The following is a 23,598-nucleotide window of genomic DNA, read 5'->3' as shown; positions in this document are numbered from 1 at the left end:
CCATTAAAGGTGCAGTGACGAAGCAGGTGTACAGGAGTCTGAGCTCGGACTTGACTTTCTGCCTGGGTCAGCCTAGATTTTCTACATGGAAGTGAGGTGAGAGGAAGAGGAATATTTGGGGGCCCTTCTCTGTCCCTTAGGTCCCTAGGAGCCCAGGTATGGTGAGAGGGCCCAGCCCTTGGTTTCTGATCTATTTGGGAGGAACTGAGTAATCTTCTGGGGTCCGCTTTTGGCTTCTTCAGTACAGTGAAATTAGTGCTTTCTCTGGGCAGAGCCTCTCCTAACATTCCTTTGAAGCCTCCCTCCAGGCTGGGAATCCAGCAATGTCCAGTGATAAGCTTGGGAGGAGGACATACTCACAGTGGGAGAGAGACCGTGCCTGTCCCACCAGCCCCTTCTCTTTTGGGGTCAAGCGTGACTGGAGCCCTGCCAATGGATTGTGTGTGTCATGACAGGTGTCAGCCGGGAGGAAAAGACACTGGGCCCCTCCTGCACAGGGAACTCATTCTAGAGAAAGGGAAGACTGAGGTGCAACGTGGGCCTGTGGGTATGGAAACTGTACTCTGAACACCGTGGGATGAATGCTAGAAGCTCTCAGCCTCTGCCTTCCTCTGACATGCTCAAGCTGGTCAGTCATGGTGCCCGAGGCCCTACAGCACCCTGCAGGGATCAGGGCAGCAAAAGTGCTGCAAAACCAGCAAGACCAACAGGACTGTACAAGACTGGTGTTCCACCGTGGCACCTTGTGGTTGCAATGGCAGCAGCACTGCCGGTGGAATGCAGAGGCTCTCCGGCAGCTCCTCCTACAGTCTTTGGGAGCAGCGCTGGCCCTCCTTTGGACTAAGCCTCCAGCATTTTTGGACAATCAGCATGCATGCTGGAGGAGAGTACTTGAGAAGGAAATAATGGACTTGGTGCTAATACAGGGTCTGGAGGCTCGCACACTAAATGGGGAAGGATTCATTCATACCCGTTCCTCCTTCCCAAATGTTCCCTTCCGTGTCCTGCCCAGGCCTGCTCTTTGGGTCTCCTGGGTGGGGGGAACAGATGTGGCATAATCACATTGAGATGCAGCAGGTGCACCAAGCACTGTGGGCACTGCTGTTACCCCCAGGACCCCCAGTGTCAGCACTAGCCCGGCCTGGTGGGGCTGGTGTTTGTGGACTGTGTCAGTGGACCAGCAGGCCCGTGGATTCCACGTGTGTGAGAGAGACGGACAGCCCTTCCTGTCTCAGAGCAGCCCCTGCTGTGTCCCATCCTGGGTCCTATTCTGGGGTTGGACATGCTCTTGTTGGAACTTGGCCCCTTCTTGCTGGGTCACCAGCCCTGACCCTAAATCTGAGAGGGGGCTTGGCTGGCCTGGGGTCAGGGGAGAAACAGCCACCCTGGCTGAGGCCCTGGCCAGCTGAGGATCTTCAGCCAGCTTTGGGGATCTGCTTGGGTTGGGAGATGAGCTGTTGTTTTCTTGGGCAACGCCCTCCCCAGCCCCTCAAGACTCTGTTTTCAGTCAGTTCAATTAGTACAACTTTAAAGCAATTAGGGAGAATTAGTGGCCAGGCGGCTGCAGGCAGATGCTGAATACACTCATGCCCCCTCCCCCAACGTCCCTCCCCGAACCTGACAGCTGCTGTGGGGAGTGCCTAGGCCCTGCCTTTCTCTGGTGGTGCTGTCCTTTCTTCCAAAGATCCAGCCCACATCTCTCCTTCTCTCAAGGGTCTGAGGAGGGGAGGGTGGGCCGTCCAGGGGAGAGACACAGAGACAGGGGCCCTGGGACTGGGAGGGCAGGGCAGGCCCCAAGGAAATGAGCCAACTTCTCCCCAAGACCCCAGGCCTGGGCCTGCTCTAAGGAGAGAAGGGATGGGTGCTGGTTGGAGGCTCAGCCCCTGAGTGAGGGTGAGGGTACCCAGCATGGATTGGGAGGACTGACCAGATTGCGGCCCAGCCTCTGGCCCTGTGGCCTCCAGGAGCCCCCAGCTCTGGTGAGGGCAGCCTTTGGTTGGGCCGGCCTCTGCCTCTAGGTGTGGGGTGGCAGCGAGGCCCTGCTTCTGAGCCAGTGCTGGAGCCGCACCACCTTCTCTGCCTGGTAGTGAAGGAGGTGGCCCCGTGGGTGCTGCAGACCCTGGGCCCTCCCTGGTGCCCCTTGTTCTGCTCTGCGGGGAGAGCTCCAGGTGCTTGCTTGCATGGATGGGGCACCAGGGCAGGTGCAGGGCTGACTTCGCAGATGGAGCCCTTTGTGCGGGGACCCCGTCTTCCGGCCTTGCCCCTCCCTACTCCCCCAGCTTCTCAAAGAAGGTCTGTTTTCTGAGCCTCCTCTGTGATGCCCCAACCAGCCGCAGCCTCCCTTAGATGTGTGGGGGGGTGTCCGCAGTCCTAACCAATGTCTTTTCTGCATGTGTCCACATGTATCTAGCACTTTCTCTGAGCAGCCCATGGGCTCAGCACCAGGTAAGGCTGACCCATGCAGCCCCTCACCTAGGCCTAACACTGAACAGATGATGACATGTACTTGTGCAATTCCAGCTTCAACAAGGGTCACCAGAATAGCTCAGAGAAGGGCTGTGACCCAGTCCGAAAGCTTCCCAGAGATTGGCTTAGCAGGAAGACCCTGGGGAAAGAGAGAGTGGCTGGAGCAGAGAGGCCGATTTAGAGGCCGAGTCTTTATACCGAAGTGTTGGTGCCATAGGGGCACAGGAGGGAGTGAGTGCTGTCAGTGGGGGCAAGGAGGGGCAGCTCCCCCTGTGATCCTAACCCTAACCCACATAGGGAACCTTCAGGGCCCATCATGGGGGCCCAAGCACACGAAGGTGTCTGCGCTCTGTGCCCTCGCTGAGCAGTGCAAGTCAGGGCCCAGGGGCTCCTCTGAGGAGGGGAAGCCAAGGGTGTCCACGAGAAGAGTCAAACTCTGTACAGTATTTGAAGAGATTTATCCTGAACCAAATATGAGTGACCATGGCCCGTGGCGCTGCCTCAGGAGGTCCTGGTGACATGTGTCCGAGGTGATCGGGACACAGTCTGGCTTTATACATTTGAAGGGTGACATGAGCCATTAGTCAATATCTACATTGTGCATTAATCAATATGTACAAGATGTACACTGGTTTCATCTGGAAAGGCAGGACAACTCGGTGTGGGCGTCCAGGCCGTAGGGAGGTCAGAGACAAACAGTTGCAATCTTTTAGGTCTTTGAACAGCGTTTCACTGAGCACACAATTTCCATGCGAGGCGGGTAGAGAAATAGTCACTTATGACTCAGTCAATCTGCATTTTTACATAAATAGGGCAGAGGAAGCCATCAGATCTGCATTTGTCTCAGATGGGCAGCGGGATGACTTTGATGCGTTCTGCCTGCCCATTGTCCCGCACCTGCGAAGGTAAGCTATCAATTTACGTTGCCAGGGTGAAAGTCAACAGAACTGTTTTAGGGCAAAGATCTTGAAGCCCAAGAGTTTCTTTGTGGGGAAATTGTGAGGGAGGATGTAGCCTTCCAAATTATCTTTGTCGCTATCTTATTCAGGAATAAAATGGGAGGCAGGTTGGCCTGACATACTTTGGCTTAGTGATTTTGGGGTCCTGAAATTTATTTTCCTTTCCCAAGTACTTGTTACAATGTAGCAGGCTTCAGACTTGGAGATCTCACAACCCCAAGTAACATTCCATTAGAAACCACGGGACCGGTCACACAGCTGCTGTGGACTACAAGCTCGCATCACTGGCAGCTCAAAATAGAAAGTGTCAGACACCCCCCACCTTGGGGGACCTCTGTTTCAGATCTCAGGTAACTCTTCACCTTGAAGACATTCAGCTTAATCAAAATCTTTTCTGACCCTTTGTGCCAGCCTTCCTGGGCGGGGGGGCTCCCCAAAGAAGGGGCTACTTCTTTTTTTTTTTTTTTTGAGACGGAGTCTCGCTCTGTCGCCCGGGCTGGAGTGCAGTGGTCAGATCTCAGCTCACTGCAAGCTCCGCCTCCCGAGTTTACGCCATTCTCCTTCCTCAGCCTCCCGAGTAGCTGGGACTACAGGCGCCCGCCACCTCGCCCGGCTAGTTTTTTTTTGTATTTTTTGGTAGAGACGGGGTTTCACCGTGTTAGCCAGGATGGTCTCGATCTCCTGACCTCGTGATCTGCCCGTCTCGGCCTCCCAAAGTGCTGGGATTACAGGCTTGAGCCACTGCGCCCGGTGGGGCTACTTCTTGTCCCCTACCTCCCCAGCTCCACTGAGGGCTTCTAAACAAACACAGGATGAGATGAGAGGAAGGTGGCCACCAGAACGGTGCTTAATGGCCAGGACGTTCTCTCCCTGATATATGCTATTCCCATTACAGGTATTCACTTCCTGATGAAGCAATTTCCTATATAATGGCCCCACATGGCAGGCTAAATGTGGAAAACCACCAAATAGAGGCAGAGATATAAAGACACTTTGGATCATCATTTGCAGAAGGCAAAATAGCTGCAGGCAGCTTGTGGTTGAGACACTCAGTGATGGTACTGGCCAGGCCATGCTGGGGGAGGCACAGAAAGCATCCACAGACACAGCTCATGGGGGTGCAGCATGGAGAACTCCAACCAGCCAAGGGGCCCAGGCAGTCCTCCGAGGAATGATGCTTGACCTGAGAATTTCCCTTTAGTCATGGTCAAAGTGAGGGTGTCCCTGCTGGAGCCAGCACCTGCAAAGGCCCAAGGGAGCTGGGACCTTGGAGTCTGAGGATTGCATAAAGCCCAGTTTGAGGAAGCTTTCTTTGTTTGAGGAGGGGGTTGTAGGGCAGCATCGTGGACCCTGGGTTGAGAAGGAGGTGGAGACCAGCGGGGTGAGGGTCTCCACCTTGGCTCAACTCCCTAGATGGCAGCCGATGGGGGCTGGTCTAGAGGGCTCTCTCCTAGGTGAGGGGCTAGACCTGAAGCTCTTGTGCTTCCTCAGCCCGAGTCCCGTTCATGGGGGCAGGAATGGTGTGTGATGGTGCATTCATAGATGTGCATGCACACACAGAGACATGTACATTTGTACACAGACATGCACATAGAAATGTGCATGCATAGGCCCACACAACAGACAGGCAAATGCACACAGGTGTGTACACGGAGATGCATGCACACATGCACACACAGATGTGTACACAGAGATGCACACACACATGCACACACAGATGTGTACACAGAGATGCACACACACATGCACACACAGGTGTGTACACAGATGCACACACACATGCACACACAGATGTGTACACAGAGATGCACGCACACATGCACACACAGGTGTGTACACAGATGCACGCACACATGCACACACAGATGTGTACACAGAGATGCACGCACACATGCACACACAGGTGTGTACACAGATATGCATGCACACATGCACACACAGGTGTGTACACAGATGCACACACACATGCACGCAGATGTGTACACAGAGATGCACACACATATGCACACAGAAATGGGCATGCACATGCACACAGATGTACACACATGGATGTTCACACACATACACATGCACGCAAACACAACCCCTCTGTGCAGCTCTACTGTCTGCCTCAGGTTGGGGCCATGCTGGGTGAAGCTGTCATTTCTCCCTGTCTCTAAGTTCCTGCCTTGAGGCTATGAAGACAAGGGAATATGAACAGCTCTCTGGAGGCAGAAGACCTAGGTTCAAATATTGACTCTTCTCTGGGCCTCGGGTTTCTGGTCTGTAGACTAGGATATTGGAGTTTTACTCACGTTACTGGAGGGATGAGGGCCCTAAAGCAGCAGCTGGGAACTGGTGCATGGTAAGTTGTGGGAGTGGAGGACTGTGGGGAAAGGACAGGCCTTCCCTAGGTGAGGGGCTACTACTGTGGAGAGTGGTCTAGTTGCCTCTCTGCCCCTACGGGCATCCAGGGGAAGAAGCTGGTGGTCAGTGATGGGCAGACTAGTCCTCAGGTCCTAAGACACTGGAGTGTCTGGATGACCAGTGTGACGTCTCAGAGAAGAGGTGTACACCCAGGGATCTGGCTATGGGAAGGGGAGGGTGTCAGTACAGGAACTGCAGGGACTAGACCAGGCTGGGTGCACAGAGGCAAGGACAGGGTCGTGAGGCTGGTGCTTGATGAGAAAAGCTCAGTCTAGATATCTGGGCCAGGTCCCAAGGAGAGTAGGGGTCAGGCCTTCATGGTCGGTGTTGGAGAGCCCTGAACAGGATGTGACTTGGTTTTCCCTGTGGAGAACTCGGGGGACTAGCTGGAGCATTCAGGTATTTAAGGAGCAATGTCAGTGTGCCAGGAACTCTTGGGGAGCTTACATCCCAGTGGAAGAGAGAGTTCACCTCTTTGAGCTTTCTGGCAAAGTCAAGGGTGCTAAGTGCTGTGTCAGGGCCGTCCAAAGGTCCTGATATGAGTAGGACTTGGAGGAGGTCAGTCAGGACCAGCCTTGTTGTGGGTGTTGAAACACAGGAGTATCTGTGTGGAGGAGGCCTGGGGGAGCGGGGCACAGGGGAGCACGAGGTCCTCAAGGTTCTCAGTGGTTGCATCAGGAGTGCCCAGGTCATCTTGTCCTGGGCAGAGGATGGGTTCAGAAGAGAACGTCGGCTGTGTATCCTTTGTATCTTCCAGAGGTACACAGCCCTCCAACCCCAGGACAATGTGTGGGAGTGTGTTTGGCTCCTGCGTTCCCCTAGCTCCTTTGTCCACAGGATGCTCTTGGCTGCCAGGAGGTTCCCACTCCTCATCTTTCCAGGCCCAGGTCAGAGGCACTGAAGTCAGAAACAGAGCTGGCAATTTCAACCTAAAAGCACAAATTACAGACAAGTCTTCCTCCTGCAGGTTTCCAATTGCAATGGGCTTTTGTGTGGCACTAGAAGAAACCAGCTTTTGCAAGCATGGGGCTGAGGAACACTTGCACAAAGGGAGACAGCGGAGTAGCAGGAGTTTGCAAGCTGCTTCATTAACTTGGAGCCAGTGGAATGTCTAGGATCTTCTGTGACTTGGAAACCAGTGGCAGAATGTTCCCATGTTTCTGCTCCTCTTCAGTCAGGTAGGTCGGGGGGGCGCCCAAGACAAGCTTGTGGCTGCAGTGAGGGTGCAGGATGGGTACACATCTCGGTGGTCCAGCTGGGTGTCAGCTACCTTGAATCTGACCCACGGGCTTTGTATGGTCTCAGGGCTTGTGTGTATTTGGTCCCCTGTGTACCTGGTGTGCACACATTGCCTGTCATGTGGATCTGTGTTGGAAGCTCCTGCCCTTCAGTTCTTCATGTGGTGCTGTGGGACATCTGGTGGTTTTGAGCCTCCAAGTCTGTGTTGGCTGCTGCAGGTCAGGGCCTGGGACTTTGTGTACCAGTGACATGGCTCCACTGGGACCCCATTCCTGACTCAGCCATGCTGTCACGGACCTCAGAAAAGATCTATCATTTATTTGAGCCTGTAAAACAAGTAAATTCAATCTTCCTGTGAGGTGCGGCGATGATTCACTGGAACCATCGTGGTGTGTGAGGGGCGCTTGCTGGGGCTCTTCCTCCTGCTGGGACTGCCAGGTGGGACAGCTTCCTGCAGACTCAGCGGGTCCAAGGCAGGGTTTCCAAGGAGACTTTGCAGCTGGATGAGAGGAGGCGTCAGCGCACCTGCTTCATATGGTGACTGATGTGCCCGGGCCCAGGCAGGCCTATGCTCCAAGCACCCTATTCCTCAGGTGGGACAGCTCCACCTTCTTTTTTTTTTGAGATTGAGTCTCACTCTGTCGTCCAGGCTGCAGTGCAGTGGCGGGATCTCGGCTCACTGCAGCCTCTGCCTCCCGGGTTCAAGCAATTCTCCTGCCTCAGCCTCCCGAGTAGCTGGGACTACAGGCGTGCACTGCCACATCCTAATTTTTATATCATTAGTAGATACAGGGTTTCACCACGTTTGCCAGGATGGTCTTGAACTCCTGACCTTGTGATCCGCCCACCTCAGCTTCCCAAAGTGCGGGATTACAGGCGTGAGCCACTGCGCCCGGCCTGACAGCCCCTTCTTTAGGCTGGTGCCTCGGGCTCCCAGGCTCAGGGTGGGGCTCACACCCCTCCTCTCATGATCTTGCTTATCCCTTGGGGGAGGGGCCTGTGGCCCCCCAACCCCAAGCACACAGCTGTCACCCAGGTCACCTCCTCTGTCCTTCTCCCAGTACCCTACGTGCTCTGGCCTGGGCAGCCCCCTCCCCCTGCGCCCTTGGTGGCATTTGCATACAGGTGCCCTTGCAGCTGAAGTGTTGGGGTGGGGTCGGCAAACCCACGCCCGGGAGGGCCAGCGGCTCTTGGCACAGGTGGTGGGACAATGGACACTCAGAACATGGCTTCGCTCCCTTGCCACCTCCTCGGGGCTCACACCTTGCTCCTGCATTCGTGGGGGGAGGTGGGCTATGGTGTTTGGGACCTCCGGGGTGTCCTTGCTCTGCCATTAACTTTCCCTGGAAACTTGCTGAGTTTAGTCACTGTCTGAGCCTTAGTTCCTGGTCATAATTGGGGCTCTGCAGGGCTTGGGGCCTCGTGTAAGGGGGAACTGATGGCCTGTGTGCTGGCAGAGGAGGTGGTGTCATCCCGGTGGGTCTCTGCACATCCACTGCACACACACTGCATGTGTGTATGTGTGGTGTGTGTGTTTATGTAGTGTGTTTGTGTCTGTGTATATGTGTGTGATGTGTATATGGTGTGTGTGTGTGTTTATGTAGTGTGTTTGTGTCTGTGTATATGTGTGTGATGTGTATATGGTGTGTGTGTGTTTGGTATTATTAGCCCATGTGTGAGGGTGTGTGAGGCATGCGTGTATTTGTATGTCTGTGTGTGTGTGGTGTGTATATGGTGTGTATGTCTGTGTGTGGTGTGTGTGTCTGTGGGTCTATGGGGTCTGTTTGATGTATGTGGTGTGTGTGTATGTGTGTGTCTATGTGTGTAGTGTCTATATGGTGTGTATGTCTGTGTGTGTTGTGTGTGTGTGTCTACGTGTGTGGGGTCTGTTGTGTGTATGTGGTATGTGTGTATCTGTGTGTGGTGTGTATATGGTGTGTATATGGTGTGTCTGTGTGTCTGTGTGTGTTGTGTGTGTGTGGTGTGTGTGTAGGGTCTGTTGTGTGTGGTAGGGGTGGAAGGGCCTCCCGGGGCTCTTGGATTTGGAGGGCCCATGCTGGTCTGGCCTGGGAAGTTGGGGTTATCTGGAGGGGATATTAGGCTGGGGTCACGGGTAAGGTTCTGGGGCTCTAGGCAGAGGTCCTGGGCCTGGCCAGGTGCAGGCACATGGGCTAGTTGGGCAGTCCCAGGCTGACTAGGCCCAAGGCCTTCCAGGCTCCATGGCCTGTGTTCCCTGTTGTCCTGGTGGGTGTGCCCTTTAGGCACCTGCCCAGGGTCCCCTCTGCCATCCTGGCTGCCCCCACACTGTGTGCCCTGGTTCTGCTCCTGGACCCCACACTCTGTGCCCCGGCTCTGCTCCTGGACCCCACACTGTTTCCTTCCTTCCACTCCTGACCCTGTGCCACTGTCCTGTCCATACCCCACTGTATTTCACTATCCATTTCCCACTGTGTGCCCTGGCTCTGCCGTCCTGGCTGCCCCCACACTGTGTGCCCCGGCTCTGCTCCTGGACCCCACACTGTGTGCCCCGGCTCTGCTTTTGGACCTCCGTATGCCTTCTGCTCACTCCAGGGCAGAAACCTCCTGTCCTGGCTCTGCCTTCCTTTGAAGCCTAGCAGGGACTCCTCCGGCCCTGGGTCTGTCCCTTCTGAGCTCTCATTTGAGGAAGGCATCAGTGAGGCCCTTCTTTGGCTCAGATCCAGCCTTTGGTGCCAGACAGTCCAGGGTGTCAGTCCCAGCTTTGTCTGGGAGCTGTGGGCCCTTGACCCTTCTGAGCCCACCTACAAGTTGGGAACAACACTGTGGACCCTCAGGGAACTAAAGGATGAAACTGCCCTGTGGCTGGCACCAATGGGAGCATCCTCGTTCCTCCTCCTCAGGGGCTGGACCCATGGCTTGAGTAGCAGTGGGGACATCCAGCCTGGCTTCCTCAGTGGGGTTTGTCCAGCCTGGCTTCCTCAGTGGGGTTTGTCCAGCCTGGCTTCCTCAGTGGGGTTTGGCCATGGAGGTGCTCAGGGTGGGCTTGTTGGAATGGTGGGGGAGCTGGCTCCAGGGTCTGCCTCCTAGACCCTGTCCAGGGCTCCAGCTGCCCCTTCCCTCTCTGCACTCCCAGCTGGGATGGGAGGGCCTTGGGCACAGGCTCTAGAGCCCCTGTGGTTGGCTCCCACCCCTCCCCCAGAGTGATGCATGTGAGGATGGGGGCTTCTTCACTCAGGAAGTCGTCCTGTCATCCCAGAGTGTGGTGTTGGCCTCAGACTGGCTCTTGATCTCCAATGTGGGGTACGGCTGGAACCATCCAGCGGTCAGTGTGTCTCGGGCTCCAGCTTAGGCGTCTTGGGACAGAGACTGGGCGGCGGGTGTTTCTCCGGACATGGCCAGGCCAGCATGGCTGTTGTCCTTGGACATCAGTCAGCAATAGGCCAGTGCCTACCTGTTCCGCCAAGCTCCATTCTTGGGAATGCAGGGCCCGGACATTCAGTCCAGGGTCTTTCCCTCCTGGGGCTCTGCTGGGGGTGCCCCTCCCCATGAGCCCATCTTGACATTTGTGGGCCTTGCTCTCTGTCTGCTAATGAGTGATCTTCATCAATCCAGCCTGCCATGGCAACCGCCTGCAGTCTCGCTCTCTGTCCAGGCACCCGGTAGCTTTATCTCCGAGGCCATCTGTTCTGGGAGCACAATTCCAAAGCCATTTAAACAGAGCCTGGAGCAGGGCAAGGCGCTGGGCCCTCTGTCCTCACACGTGTGTGTACACACACTCAGGCATACACACGCACGTGCACATGCAGATGTGGTGTGACCCCTGCAAGGTGGAAGGCGATGACAGGGACAGTCAGGGCGTCCCACCGGCTGCTCCCTTTTCCTACTGTCCCCAAGCTGGTTCCTGGGCACCCTGGTGGTCGGCCAGTCTGTGTCTTCCTCTCTTTCTCTATATTCCTCACCTCTCTGTCCATCTGTGTGTCTGAGCCGGCCTGGTTTCTGCCTCACCTCTCTGCCTTTGTCTTACCTCTTTCCCCACATCCTTTGTCTCCTTTCCTGCCTCTGTCTGTGTCCATCTCTGTGTTTAATCCCCTTGATCCTGGTCCCTGGGCCCCCTCCCTGGCCATTGCCTCTGTTTCTTTGGCCTTTGTCTCCACCTCTTATCTCTCCTACTGGCTCAGCTGCTTTTTGCCTTTGGCTGTCATTCTGTGCTGGTAGGACTAGGGCATCAGGGGGTTTCCACCCCTGCCTCACCCTCTTGGATGCTCCTAGAACAGTCAGGCAGGGGCCTGTCCCTCACTGTTCTCCTGGTCCACTCTGGGCACACCTATCTCTCCTCCCCACTTTCTTCTACCTCAGGGTGGCCAGGTCATGAGGTGGGCAGGCGGGGGGACGGGGGTACTTTCTCATACTGCTCTTAGCTTCCTGGGCCCATTGACCAGGGTAGTGCCTTCAGCCTGAGCTTCTTACTCTCCAAGTCCTTCACTCTGAGCTCCTCCCTCTGAGCCCAGTCCTGCTGTTCATTGAATGTGCTTCCCTTTCCTGCCATGCGGCCTTCACTCATGCTGTGCCCTCACCTAACACTCCTTCCTGGCCAGGCCTCCCTGTCAGGACCTTGTGTCCCTCTCTCCACAGGACTGGGCAGGTGCAGCATCCTGGGCTCAGCATGGAGCCTCCTGGCTTCCCCCAACTATGCATGATTGAGCTTGCAGCCTTGTTCAGCTGCCCCTGCCCACAGGGGCAGAGAGGCTCAGAGAGCCCTCTGAGCTCTGCAGAACTTTGACACCAGTCTGACTTGCAGGGGGATGGAAAGGAAGCCCCTCGGCAACTGCTTCCAGTTCTTCTTGAGGTTGGCCTAGGTTGCCGCTGCTGCAGGGAGCTGCTTGCCTTCTCCTGCTGGTGCCCCCAACCCTCAGCTGTCTCTCCTCTGTCTTTCCTCTGTCCCAGCATCCTTTGTCTCCTGGGCTGGACTGTTGCTGAGGCTGCTCTGAGATGCACAGACCCCCAGGACCCTTGGGCTGGTCCCCTCAGAGGCTTGAGGGCCTGGTGACCTGGTTCCTCTGAGCAGCTTCTGTCCTCCAGGTCACTCTGCTGTTTCAGCCAGCATCCACACAGCCCATCCACCTAGGATGCCTCCTTCCAAGGTCATGGCCCTGGGTCAGGGCAGAGCAGGCAGAGGAGCCGTATGGGCAGACCAGAGGGGCTTCAGAGGTGCACATGTATTGGGGGGCCTACTAAAGCAGAAACCAGTACCAGTCCAGACAGCGATGACCAGCAGCCTGTGACCTCTGGAGCCTGGGGTGTGTCCAGCAGGCGGGACCCCTGCTCTGGCTCAGCATCACTCCAGTCCAGGTGGCGCTGAGTGCTGGGAACCCAGCTATGGTGGGTGATGTCTGGTGTTCCCCTGGGTCAGCTGTAGCCTGGCTTCCTGTTGAGGGCAGGGAGGTACAGTGCTGACACGCAGCCCTGAGGGAGGCTGAGGTATTGCCACCTTCGATAGCCAGAGCTGCATCCCACACATGGGACTGGACTCTCCCAGTTGTGGGGTGAGGCTGGGATGCCTGGCCTATGGCAAATGCCCCTCAAACCCTAATGCATCTGGTCAATCTGGTGAGTTCTGACTCAGCCTGGCCAGGTTCCCCTGGTGCTGGCCCCCTGAGTGTGTGTTGAGTTGGGGTGCGGGGGCTGAAGGGCCTTTCTCGAGCAGACCTTCAGAGAGGAGCGCTGGCTCTGTCTGTCCTGATTCTGAACATGTCCAAGTCGTTTCATCACGTAATGGATTACCAGGCTGGTTGGTTCTACCAAAAGGCAGCAGCACAAGCTTTTCCTGGATTTCTCACCATTGTTCCTTTAAATAATCAATCTTAATTAACTCCATCCGAAGAACGTATTTTCCCCAAGGGTAGGGAGTCCCAATCAGATGGAGCAAGTTGGGACTGCAAACCGCATTTGATAGCTGTGGTGTTGGGAGGGCCCACGTGGCTACTGCGAGGGGTGTCTCCATGATGGGTGGGCGGAGGGATCAGCACCAACCCCTGCCAGCACTTTCTGACATTTCTGTTGCCCTCATTTGATAGATCGGGAAACTGAGTCACAGAGCGGTTTGGCAACCTGCCCCAGGTCACTTCCCCTGTCTAAGCACAGACATCATTGTGGACGAGGAAGGGCCAGAGACTCGGAGAGCCCTCTTCCGCATTCTGCTGCTGCTTACTATGTTCCTGGCCCTGTCCCCACCTGTCCTGTCCTCAGCCTGCTTTACCTGTCCTGTCCCCTGTCCTGTCCTCCAGCCTGCTTACACCTGGCCTGTCCCCACCTGTCCGTGTCCCCAACCTGCCCCACCTGCCTGTCTCACCTGTCCCTGTCTCAGCGGTCCACCTGTCTTCCTGTCCTACCACCACCTTTACCTCTCCTGTCTCCTCACCTGCTCCACCTGCCCTGTCCCCACCTGTCCCTGTCCTCAGCCTGTCCCACCTGTCCCTGTCCCCACCTGTCCGTGTCCTCAACCTGTCCCTTTGCGATAAAGCGATGCGCACGCGCCTTGATCGTTGGTCATCGATGCCAGTCACGCGCCGGTCGCGATACTACGCATCGCGATCGCGTCGTCGTGGTACTTATTTTACGCTGCGTTATGATGCGCGCGTCGCGTGACCATTGACCTTGCGCGCGGCGCACCGTCTGCGCGCGGTCGCGGTCATCGGTAGCGGTCGCGCGTTCGCCGATGCACGCTTGTTCCACGTTGGTCATCGATCCCTTATTTTGCCGCGATGCGCCGATACGCACGCGCCAGTGGGTTGGTCATCGCGCGATGCACGCGCGCCAGCGCAGTACACTTGCGGTCACCGATATCGGTATGGCACCCGCGGTCGCGGTCTTTTGCCGCGTACGGCATGTCGCCAATATCGCCTGTCGCGCCCGGCGCGATACGCGTTCGCGGTCATCGGTTTGATGCGCATGATGCATGATGCCCCGCGCTTGCCGGTCGTTCATCGACCCCTGGTCACGCGCGCCGATATGATGCGTACGCGCGTGCGTTACGGTCATCGGAGATTTGCGATGCGCATGGTCATGATGCACGCTTAGCGGTCGGTTGGTCATGTTGCTTATTCGCGCCAGTCATGATGCGCACGCCCGCCAGTCGGGTTGATTTCGTGATATGGCGCGCGGTCGCCTTTTGCCTGATAAAGTTGGTCTTTGACGCTTATTTGCCTGAACTTAAGCGGTCACCGCGCGGTCGCAATCACGCCTTATGTTTTGGACGCCCGCGGCGCACTGGTCACGCCCATGATCGCAGTCATCGGTACTTATTTTGCGCATGATGCGCCGTCTTTTGCCAGCGCATCATGGTGGCAACGGCGCAAAACGCAGTGACCGCCATTTTTACGCGTAACTTTGACTGATCGCAATGGTCACCCCGCTTGCTGTACGCTGGTTCATAACGCCTGCCTTTGCGCCGGATCACCGATCATATGTTCGCGTGCACCTGTATGCCGCATCATCATCATCTGGCATTTAGCGCACATATGTCTGCTGGTAAGTGACATCGCAGTTTTACGCCGCCAGTCACTTCTCGATGTCACGCCAGCTTTTATTGCCCGCGTATCTTTTTCCCCGCATTGTCTTTTGCTCATAGCATATCACTTGCCTTTGCCACAATCATCGCCGCACTTTCTTATGGCCCATCGCAGGTATCGCCTTGTTCGTGTAACTTACATATGAATAATTTCCATGAAGCCGCTGAACAATAAGCCGGTATCGCAGGACGCACGTTCATGCGCATCGCTGGAACCAGCGGTCATCTGGGTATGGGGATGACTCACCATTTATTTCCAGCCCAATCGCTGCCCTGAGCCTCAGCCTCCATACTGACACCCTTGTTGACAGTGTCACCTGGTGACTAACAGGCGCTCAGACATCCCAGCAGAGCCAGCAAGTCCCACAAATCTGCCCTTCTTCAGCTTCTCCCTCAGGGGGTGCTGCCGCTCATCTCATGGCTCTGGTCAGCCCTGGAGTCTCCTGTGGTGTCTGTCCCAACCTCACCCAGACCCTCAGCAACCCGACTCATTCCTTGAGGGGTGTCCCAACTCAAGTGCAATTCGTTGCTTCCCTTGGGACACCCTTTACCATCTATTGCCGCCCAGTAGTGCTCACCACAGGCCTCACCGAAGATGTAAATGTTAAACATTTTGCTCTTGGCCACCCAGCTGGGAGGGGCCAGTCAGGGGTCAGTCCAGATCTGCCTCCTCCAAAGGTTTGAACCCTCCATACTTCAGGTCTCCCCCTCAATGCTGCCCTGGATGGGAGAGACTAGCCTGGACTTGGCCACGTGTTGGGAGAAAGAAGCCAGCATCACCTGGGCCTCCACCTGTCCCCTGCAGGGACAGACACCTGCAGCACCTGAGGACGAGGAGGTGACCCTGAGCTGCCTGGGGTGATGGAAGCTTCCCTCGGCATCAGGGAAAGCTGGCCCAGAGGACAGCCAGGCTCGATGCTGTGGCCAAGTTCATCGTTTCAAAGGGCCCCTGTGGGCCATTAAAGGTTGTGGACCCAGTTTGAGGGACTAGGAATCATTCCGGAAGAGGCCTCTGCAGTGTGTACCTTCACTCCTATCCACACACCCTGCCCTTCCCTACCGCTGTGTGGCTCTGGCCGCTGGAAGATCCAGGTCCCTCTGGGCAGCGCTCTCTCCCTGCCCTTTCCTTCCTGCTCACCCCAGCTTCTGCCTGCAGGGCCTGGGGTTGTCCAGGGAGTCTTGACTTCTACAGTGCCCCTCCCCCTGGCACCTCCCACCATAGCTTCTTCCTGGCACCTGGTGGTGGGGAGTCAACCACGGCAGCTGAGGGCTCTCAGGGGCCTGCCCTCTCAACAGCCAATGATTGGGTTGTGTGGAGCCAGACCTGACCCCACTCACCCATCCTGGCTGGTTCCCCACCAGGTTTCATCCTGGACCTGGTCTGACAGTCCCACCCGAGAGAGGAAGTGGGGGAAGGGATGCATCTTTAGGAAGGGCCCCTCCCCTCCCTCACTGTGAGTCCATTACTGTGTGGGAAGCCCTGTGTCTCTGCCTCCCCTCACTCCCCTTCCCTGGCCCTGCGGGGTGGGGGGAGAGATTGTCTGGGGCCTGAGCCCATTGTGTGGAGAAGAGAGTCTCATTGGCAGGCAGCCGGGGTATCAATTTGTGATTATCTGCTCCCTGGTCTTGATTGGCTGGATGCAGTGGGGTCTCCCCAGGGCCCCGGGACACAAGTTTGTGCAGCAACTTTTTTCAGCATGAAGTGACGTGTGTTCCCAGAGAGAAGGTGCACCTCCTGGCCAGGATGACACTCTGCGGGATCTTCCTGGGTGCGTACCACCCCCAGCCCCTCGCATCCCTCCCTGGTCTGTTCACAAGTTTCTGCGAAGATGCCAAAGGGACTAATTAGCTGTGTGTGTCCCCCCATCAGTGCTCAGTGCTCTTTTCTGGGCAGCCGAGGAGGTGACAGACATGCTCCCTCCTGAACAATGGCCAGGGCCCCTGGGGAAACTGCCACCTCCTCTTCTAGCGGATCCTGTGGCTTGCAGAAGTGCTGACGGCACAGAGCCCTGTGAACGCTGCTCTGCAGAAGGCTGGAGGTTGGAGAGTGGTGGGCAGGGTGTGTGCAGAGGCCAGTCAGGCCTTCTTTCTGGTGATTTACCTGCCCAGATCTGCCTAGCAGGCCATATAGCTGGTGGGTGTCAGGAGCCCTTGGCCTGGCAGCCAGGCTCTGTGAGAAGGTGGGCAGAGAGAATCTGTGTGTGGCAGATGTCCCCTGGGACTTAACTGTAGCTAAGGGGCTTTGGCTGGGGCTGCCGCTGCTTGTGTCCTCATCACACTCAAAGTTGCTGTGCGTGAGTGCATGTGTGTGAGTGTGCATGTGTGTGTGAGGGTCTCACAAACTGGGTGCCAAACGTTTGTGAGTGTCTGCGTGAGTGTGAGACAGAAACACAAAGTCAGCCCCGAGTGTGGTGGAGAGTGGATCCCGGTTTTGTTTGCTCCATCTGCCAGGGCCGGCCTGGGGCAGCACCCCCGCCCTCAGCTGTTCTATACAATATTAATGCTCACCATCTCGGCCTCACACAACGGCCCTAATTGTCGTCTGCAGCATTAAGGCAGGCGCCCATCTGCGGGGAAGCTTTCAGAAGGAAACAAGAAAACCCTCACCCCCAGCTGGTCACCGGAGAAGGTGGTGCCAATTACAGATGCAGAAAGTTTAGACCAAAATTACTTGAAAGAGTTTTTATGAAGCAAATGAACTGACACTTGGAATGTCTGTGTGCAGATTTGCACAAGTAATTACACTTTATTTGAAATGATCTTACCAGCTAAGCGATCATTAAGCCTGCTCCCCCACTCACACAAAGCACTTTCTCAGTGAGTGCGGCCGCGGCGCAAGTTTGGTTTTGCAAATCTCCCCTTTCCCTCCCCGTGTGGAGTCTGAGGACCCGCCAATCAGACAGGAGTTATTTCCTGGTGGATCTTTCCAAACATATTATGGAAAAGTCACATGTGAGTTTCCCACAGGATTTTATGGAATAAAACCCGAAGGAACTAACCCCATGCTTAGTTATGCAAGAGAAAATATTTTATGGTTTCAAAAATCCTGACAAATTCTCACCCTCTCTAAGAAAATACGTTTGAGACTATACCTTGCTGTTGTCACTCACAAGCAGGGGTCTGCTGGGGTTTGGGATTCTCTGTCTCAGCCCGGAGCCCCGAGCTTGGCGATGGCTGAAAACCGGCGCGAGCTCAGGAGCTTCCCTGTGCGGAGAACAAAGACGGAGGCGCTCTGGGGGGAGAGCGCTGTCCGAAGTGCTGATCAGACTTGGGATCCACCCACCGCTCAGGCTCCCTCCCCGGCTGCAGGGCGGCGGCCCCTTTTCGGCCCTGCGCTTTCCCCTGGACTCCTTTGTTCTCTTGACGTGTCAGGTAGCGAGTGCGACCCTTTACTCATCACAGCTCCTCTTCTGAACTGCTCATGCCACTTTGACCTCCCGGCGGGAGCTCCCAGGGCCCTCCAGGTCCTGCCAGCAGGCACCAGCTGTAAGTTTCCAGGCACATTCTGAGCAGCCCACAGAGGGTCTGGGGGCCCATTCGCGACCACCAGAGCGCCGCACCTCAGGAGGCCTGTGATTGTGCAAAAGGGGAAGTGAGAAATGCCGAAAGACTTAGGTTTTCACAAATATAATTTCTATTTCCTGAAAAAACTCTTGGGCCTCACGAAGCCCGCGGTGTACAGGTTGATCTCTCCCTGCTGCCACCTCTGCTTCATTGTGGCTTCTTAGGTGTGACTGCTGCATATCTGAATTAAGTCGCTTTCATGAAACCTTGGGTGTTGCTGGGAAATAAGGCTGATTCAGCAACGGCCCTCCCTTTGATTCTATCTTCATCACGGAACAATGGCCCGCAAGCCGCCCGGAGCCTGCAGCCTGCCGATAAGAGTTTAATAGAATTTCTGAATGCCGAAGGTTTGGGCTGGAAGACGTTCTGGCACTCACAGCATGTCCAGAGGAGATAGAAACGGCTTTCAGGAGTGCTCTCAGCCGAGTGTGTCCTTTTGTACTGATGGATAGAAGTTTAGGACAGAATTTAAAAATGGTAGGCAGTCATTGTGGAAACCTCAAACTGTTCTCATTTGACTAATTAATATTTCATCCTCAGTTTGACCAGTGCAGGCTGGCATTTATTTCCTTGTGCTCAATCTAAACAATTGCTCTGTGTGCATTTTGTGTTTTATTTGTTGAGGATAGTGTGTGTGTACAAGAACCTAAGATACTTGCCTGTGGGGTGAAGCTTATTGGTTTGTATGTAATGTGTAAAGCACAAATTGTATGTTAAAAATAAGCCACTAAGATTTTCAAAACATGGTCTGTTAGAGAAGGCTAAATGTTTCAGTTCTGCCTCATTCACACTTTTGGTGGCCCGAGCCCTTTGGTGCTAATTAATTGGGGTATTGTGTTCTCGCATAATTTACCAAGAAATGATGTTTACTGTCTGTTGAAATCTCTGCACTGAACTTCTGAGACGTGAATTTTCTTGTTCTCCAGCTGGCCTTGGATGGCAGCATCTTTGCAGGTGTCTCACATTGAGTTTTCACCCTTGTGTTTCACAGTTTTGTTTCTAACATTCTGATTATGATAATGGACAATTGTTTGCCTGATTTATCAGTACAAGAAGGAGATTTGGGCCGCAGACAAGAATACTCTGGCCCTTGAGTACTCTTACTTAAGAAATTCCTACATTTATCCCTGAATGTGGGGAAAAAAAAAATCACAAACTGGCAGATGAGAAGGCAGACAGTCAGGCTGCATGGAGAGTGGGTGGGCACTTCCATTGTGTGTGTTATGGGTTTTTCTCTTCCTGATTTTCATTGGATAGCTCCTTTCAGGCCATTTGTAAAAGAATCAGAAAAAGAGCAGAAAACTTGGGCTTCGCTCTGGTTGGAATAAACTTAGTCTTTTTAGGGGGTGGGATACCCAGGCCTCAGGGATCCCTGAGTTCTCTTTGGGAAGGTTTTTATTATTGTAAAAATTAAAGTGAAAGGGAAAGTGTGACCACAGAAAAATGTCTTTTCCTGATCTATTCTTTGTGTGCATGACTTTGTTTTTTGGTCTGTGGCTATAGTTACCTTTTATGCCGTTAAAAAATACGTATCCATTTAAGTCACGGGTACTTGAATATGCAGATGAGCCAGTATGTAATATTCCCGGTTCATCTGAGTAATAAATTCTGCAGCCCGTTCTTTATGACGGTAGGTCATATTCCTAACCACCAATAAATATTGTCAAGTACTTTCGCTGTAGCCATGCTAACCCCGGGCATCTGTCATTCCGGTTGCTGCTATTAGGAATTATTGGACTGAACCACTGGCAGAGAAAGCAGAGGGGGGTGAATGTGGTGGTTGTAATGCTCTCTGCCCTTTTGTGTATTTTGCTTTTTCAAAAAACTCAATCATGCTGCACATTGATTATGAATCAGGGTGGACAAATGTAGGCACCTTCTGTTGGCCAAGGCTCAGAGCAGGGGACAGGGCTCCACCGGCCTGGGACACCTCTCACCCCCAGTTCAGCAGATCCATCTTTCTGATGCTATACTGTAAATTTATTTCACCTCAGAGAGTAAACAGATATATTGGAGCCCCAAGGGTTCATGGGTAGCGTATTTACAAAGGAGCCTCCTCCGCCAGCCCGTGCCACCGCTGCTAATGAGAGCAGTCATTAAGTAAATGAGACGTCGCCTTTAGCTGGCTTAGGAGTTCGCACACTAAGGGGAGAAGATATTTAATTGAAACCCGCACGCAGGCTTCCCCACATGTGACCGCTGTACGGGAGGCAGCTGCCTTCCCTCTCCTCCCCCAGTCCACCCTGCACCCCCCATGTAAATTTCATGATTGCTTTCCGTGATGTCATTTTGAAAGAGGACAGACAATAGCTGTGGGGAAAGGTAAGTCAATGTTACGTTCTTTCTGACAAAGGCAGATACCCAATGCTGGCTTTTCCTCTTGGACAGAGACAGGGAGAGGGTGCGCGGACAGAGTTGATTTCTAAGATGAAGGTTCTCTTTGCAGGAAAAGCAGGTCTGAGGATGGCTTTTTGAAACTGCTCTGGAGGACGGGGGCTTTCTTCTCCTCCCTGGCCTGCCGTGTGCTGTTTTTCTCCTGCCTCTCTGTTGTTCATGCTCCTCTGAGATTCCAGGGGACATGTTGTGCATCTGACAGAGGAGACATTAGGGGAGGGGGAGTGCATATCAAAACAAGAAACTTTATGCGCATTTCTGGAAGAGGAGCAACGGATATGTCTGTGGCCGTGGGACCCAGCGGCTCCGTACCTGGGGAGGGCACTGGCCCCTCTGAAGCAGGGTCTCAGAGTCTGGGGCGTGTCACGTGTGACCCCTACCCAAGGTACTGAGCAGAGGGGCTCACGTGAACGATTTGTCTGCATGTCACTCATTTCTCAACTTAAGGATCAATATCTAGGGTGCATGCGTTTGTGGGACAGACGTGTAGAAGTAAATATCGGCCGCTTCTCAGCCCCTTTTCTCGCTGCGTGTCCGTGAGGCTGTGGAGTGTGGTTGGCTATGGTGGTAGTGTAACTGGATTTTTGTATTTAAAACTAAAAATCAGGGTTAGCTAAGAAGTTGGTTTAGGCGTTGAGCACCTTAATGCCATTGTCTGTAGTTGTGGGGCCGTGGACTTTGGTTCTGTCCATCGAATTCACAAACCAGGAAAATAAACAAATGCTGGTGGCTTTGTGCTGGAGTGGTGGGCTCTCACTGCTCCTCTGAGTCACCAGGGGCTTTGCTTGTCTCAGCATCACCTTTGAATCAGTGGACATCATTGGCTGGTAAAGTTGGGTGTTTAATTTTGGAAACAAAACATCTGCGGTGGTGCGGGGGGTTCTGTGGCTGCAGGCGGGTTGGGTCCTGTCACGATAACGATGGTAATGACAGCGGTGATTATAATTATCCTTTTGGGAGAGGGAGGTGGAGAATTTTGCCCTTGTAGCTTTTTTTTTTTTTTTTTTTAAATCACAGAAACCCGAGGACACCTCCAACGCCAGTGGCTGAGTGCACAAAAGGTGGGAGGGATGTTGGGGCGGGCCTGGGGGGGCCCGCTTGGTGCTGAGGGGTGTGCACTGGCTCTGTCTCCTCTGAGGTGCTGGCAGAGCCTGCCTTGGCCTCACTGTGGCCTGGGGAGTGGGGGTGCTGTGTCCTCACCCAGGGCTGACTGAGGGAGGCTCCCCTCGGCCCCCAGGCTCCCTGCCACCCAGGGCTCCCCTCCCATTGGTCCTTGGCTGTGATTATCGCCTCCTTCCATATGGCCCTGTTAATTAACAGTAAACAAAAGAGTACGAGAGCAGGGATTGGAGTCCTGTGGTACCAGCCCGGGTGCTGCTACCAGTGGGGGCAGGACCCTGCCCTGTCTCCCTGGGTAGCTGTTCCTTGTGCAGAGGAGGCTGGGTCAGGGCTTAGAGGGCAGTTTGTTTTCAAAGAGAAGGAGGCAGATTTCTGGATTCTTCTGTCCTGTAGAGACTGAGACTCCTACAGGGGCCCCTGGCCCCCTGGGCACCTGGATGGTGACGAACTTCACAGGGGTGTTTTCTGATCCAGCAGCCTGTGCAGGAGCCACGGAGAGGTGGACAAAGAGACCTTTCCACTCTGGAGCCGCCCGAGGGCCTGGGAGCTTACCCAAGGCAGGGGGGCTGCTTCTGTCCACAGTGCCACTCGGGGGCTGGTGTGACCCTCAGTCGTTGCCCACAGCTCTGGAGGTGGCCTCAGTTGTTCAGAGCCAAAGCTCTGGCCCCCCATTGGTAGATTCTGGCAAAGGCAGTGATCACCCACTGCCTTGAATGCCCCAGGTGTGTGAGCGCGAAAAACTCTCTGAGATGACCCCGTCTAGCCGTGCGGGATGCAAAGTTGCTCTGGTCTGGGGGTTGCAGCAGCCTCTGCTTGGAAGCTCTGTTAGTGCCCAGAGATGTCAGGGAGAGGCTGGTAGAGGGTATGTGGCCATGGGGTGCACTCTGGGCAGCTCTGGCAGCTGACCAACGGCAGTGCTGGCTCCACAGACAGCCTGGATGGTGGCTGGCGCTTGGCCTGTGCCCTGGCTGTGGACGTGGTGGGTGCTCTCCCTGGTGCTGCCCAGAGACTCACTCCCTTCCTCTCTGGCCTGGGGTCACTGAATGTGCAGACAATGACATTCGTGGTGGTGTGGGGGGCAGAGGAGACCCACACCCCTCTGCACTGGGGAGACGGGGTCAGAGGCCTGACTAACCGCCTTCAGGGTGCTGCTCAGTCTGGTGATGGCTACGCTGCTCGGAAGGCCGGTTTGCACAACCCAGTGCTGTGCAGAGAGAGCAGGAGAGGTTCCTGAAAACTGACAAAGTGCCAGAGAGAAACCTGGGGCCTCCAGCAGCTGCTCGGTGGCGCTGGGCAGGCTGGTGGGGGCTGAGCTCTTTCTGGATGGACTCCGTGCAAAAGGCACGTCTACTTTGGAAAAGACTGAGGAGGGCTTGGGGCCACCCAGTCCCTCTGTGGGGGCTCAGGGTGGGGACGAGACCAGGAACAACCAGAACACTGGCCAGCACCAGGCCTGGAGTGGATGAGGAGGTAGAGAACTGACCCAGCTGGAGCAGGGGTCGGGGATTAGCTGTGGGGTGTGGGGGCTGCTGGCCGTCACCTGGTACTGTGGGCAGGCAGGCACTGGATGGTCAGCCAGACTTTCATTTTACTCAGGCATCTTGGAGAGTGGATGCTCTGCCTGTCCCAGTGCTGGAAGACACATCTCAGAGCCCCTCTTTTGTTGCCTGTTCTCTTGCAGGAGGCTGGGCGGGAGAGTGGAGCAGGGTGCCTGCGGGGGACCGGGGGGTCTTCTCTTTCTTCCTCTCTCCCATCCTCCTCATCTTAGATCCTCCCCCTCTGCATTTTCCTTGTGAACTCACTCATGAATAAACCAGAAGTTAGTTGTCTACGATGTAATTTTAACAGGAATTTTGTGGTGTGAGTTTACAGGAAAATGGTCTTTGGGAACCAGCATCATTAGAT

At 54.9% G+C, this 23,598-nt stretch overlaps 1 protein-coding gene across 7 annotated transcripts in view; it reads left to right on the top strand.

Annotated features, from left to right (window-relative positions):
• Nucleotides 1–23,598, top strand: part of MYT1 (myelin transcription factor 1) — a 115,226-nt gene that overhangs the window by 18,229 nt on the left and 73,399 nt on the right. For 3 of the 7 annotated variants that reach the window (XM_031656916.1, XM_031656912.1, XM_031656917.1), the window contains exon 1: nucleotides 17,152–20,502. The gene's annotated coding sequence lies outside the window, so the exon portion shown is untranslated. Of the gene's footprint in view, nucleotides 1–1,826; nucleotides 3,372–6,798; nucleotides 7,010–17,151; nucleotides 20,503–23,598 lie in introns of those variants that run through there. The other 4 variants (XM_031656913.1, XM_031656914.1, XM_031656915.1 and 1 more) reach the window with 3 other exon arrangements.

The sequence above is a fragment of the Papio anubis genome, chromosome 16, assembly GCF_008728515.1.
Source record: "Papio anubis isolate 15944 chromosome 16, Panubis1.0, whole genome shotgun sequence".
Classification (NCBI taxonomy): Eukaryota; Metazoa; Chordata; class Mammalia; order Primates; family Cercopithecidae; genus Papio; species Papio anubis.
The sequence above is the reverse complement of the archived record's forward strand: the minus strand, read 5'-3'. Positions and strand labels throughout refer to the sequence as shown.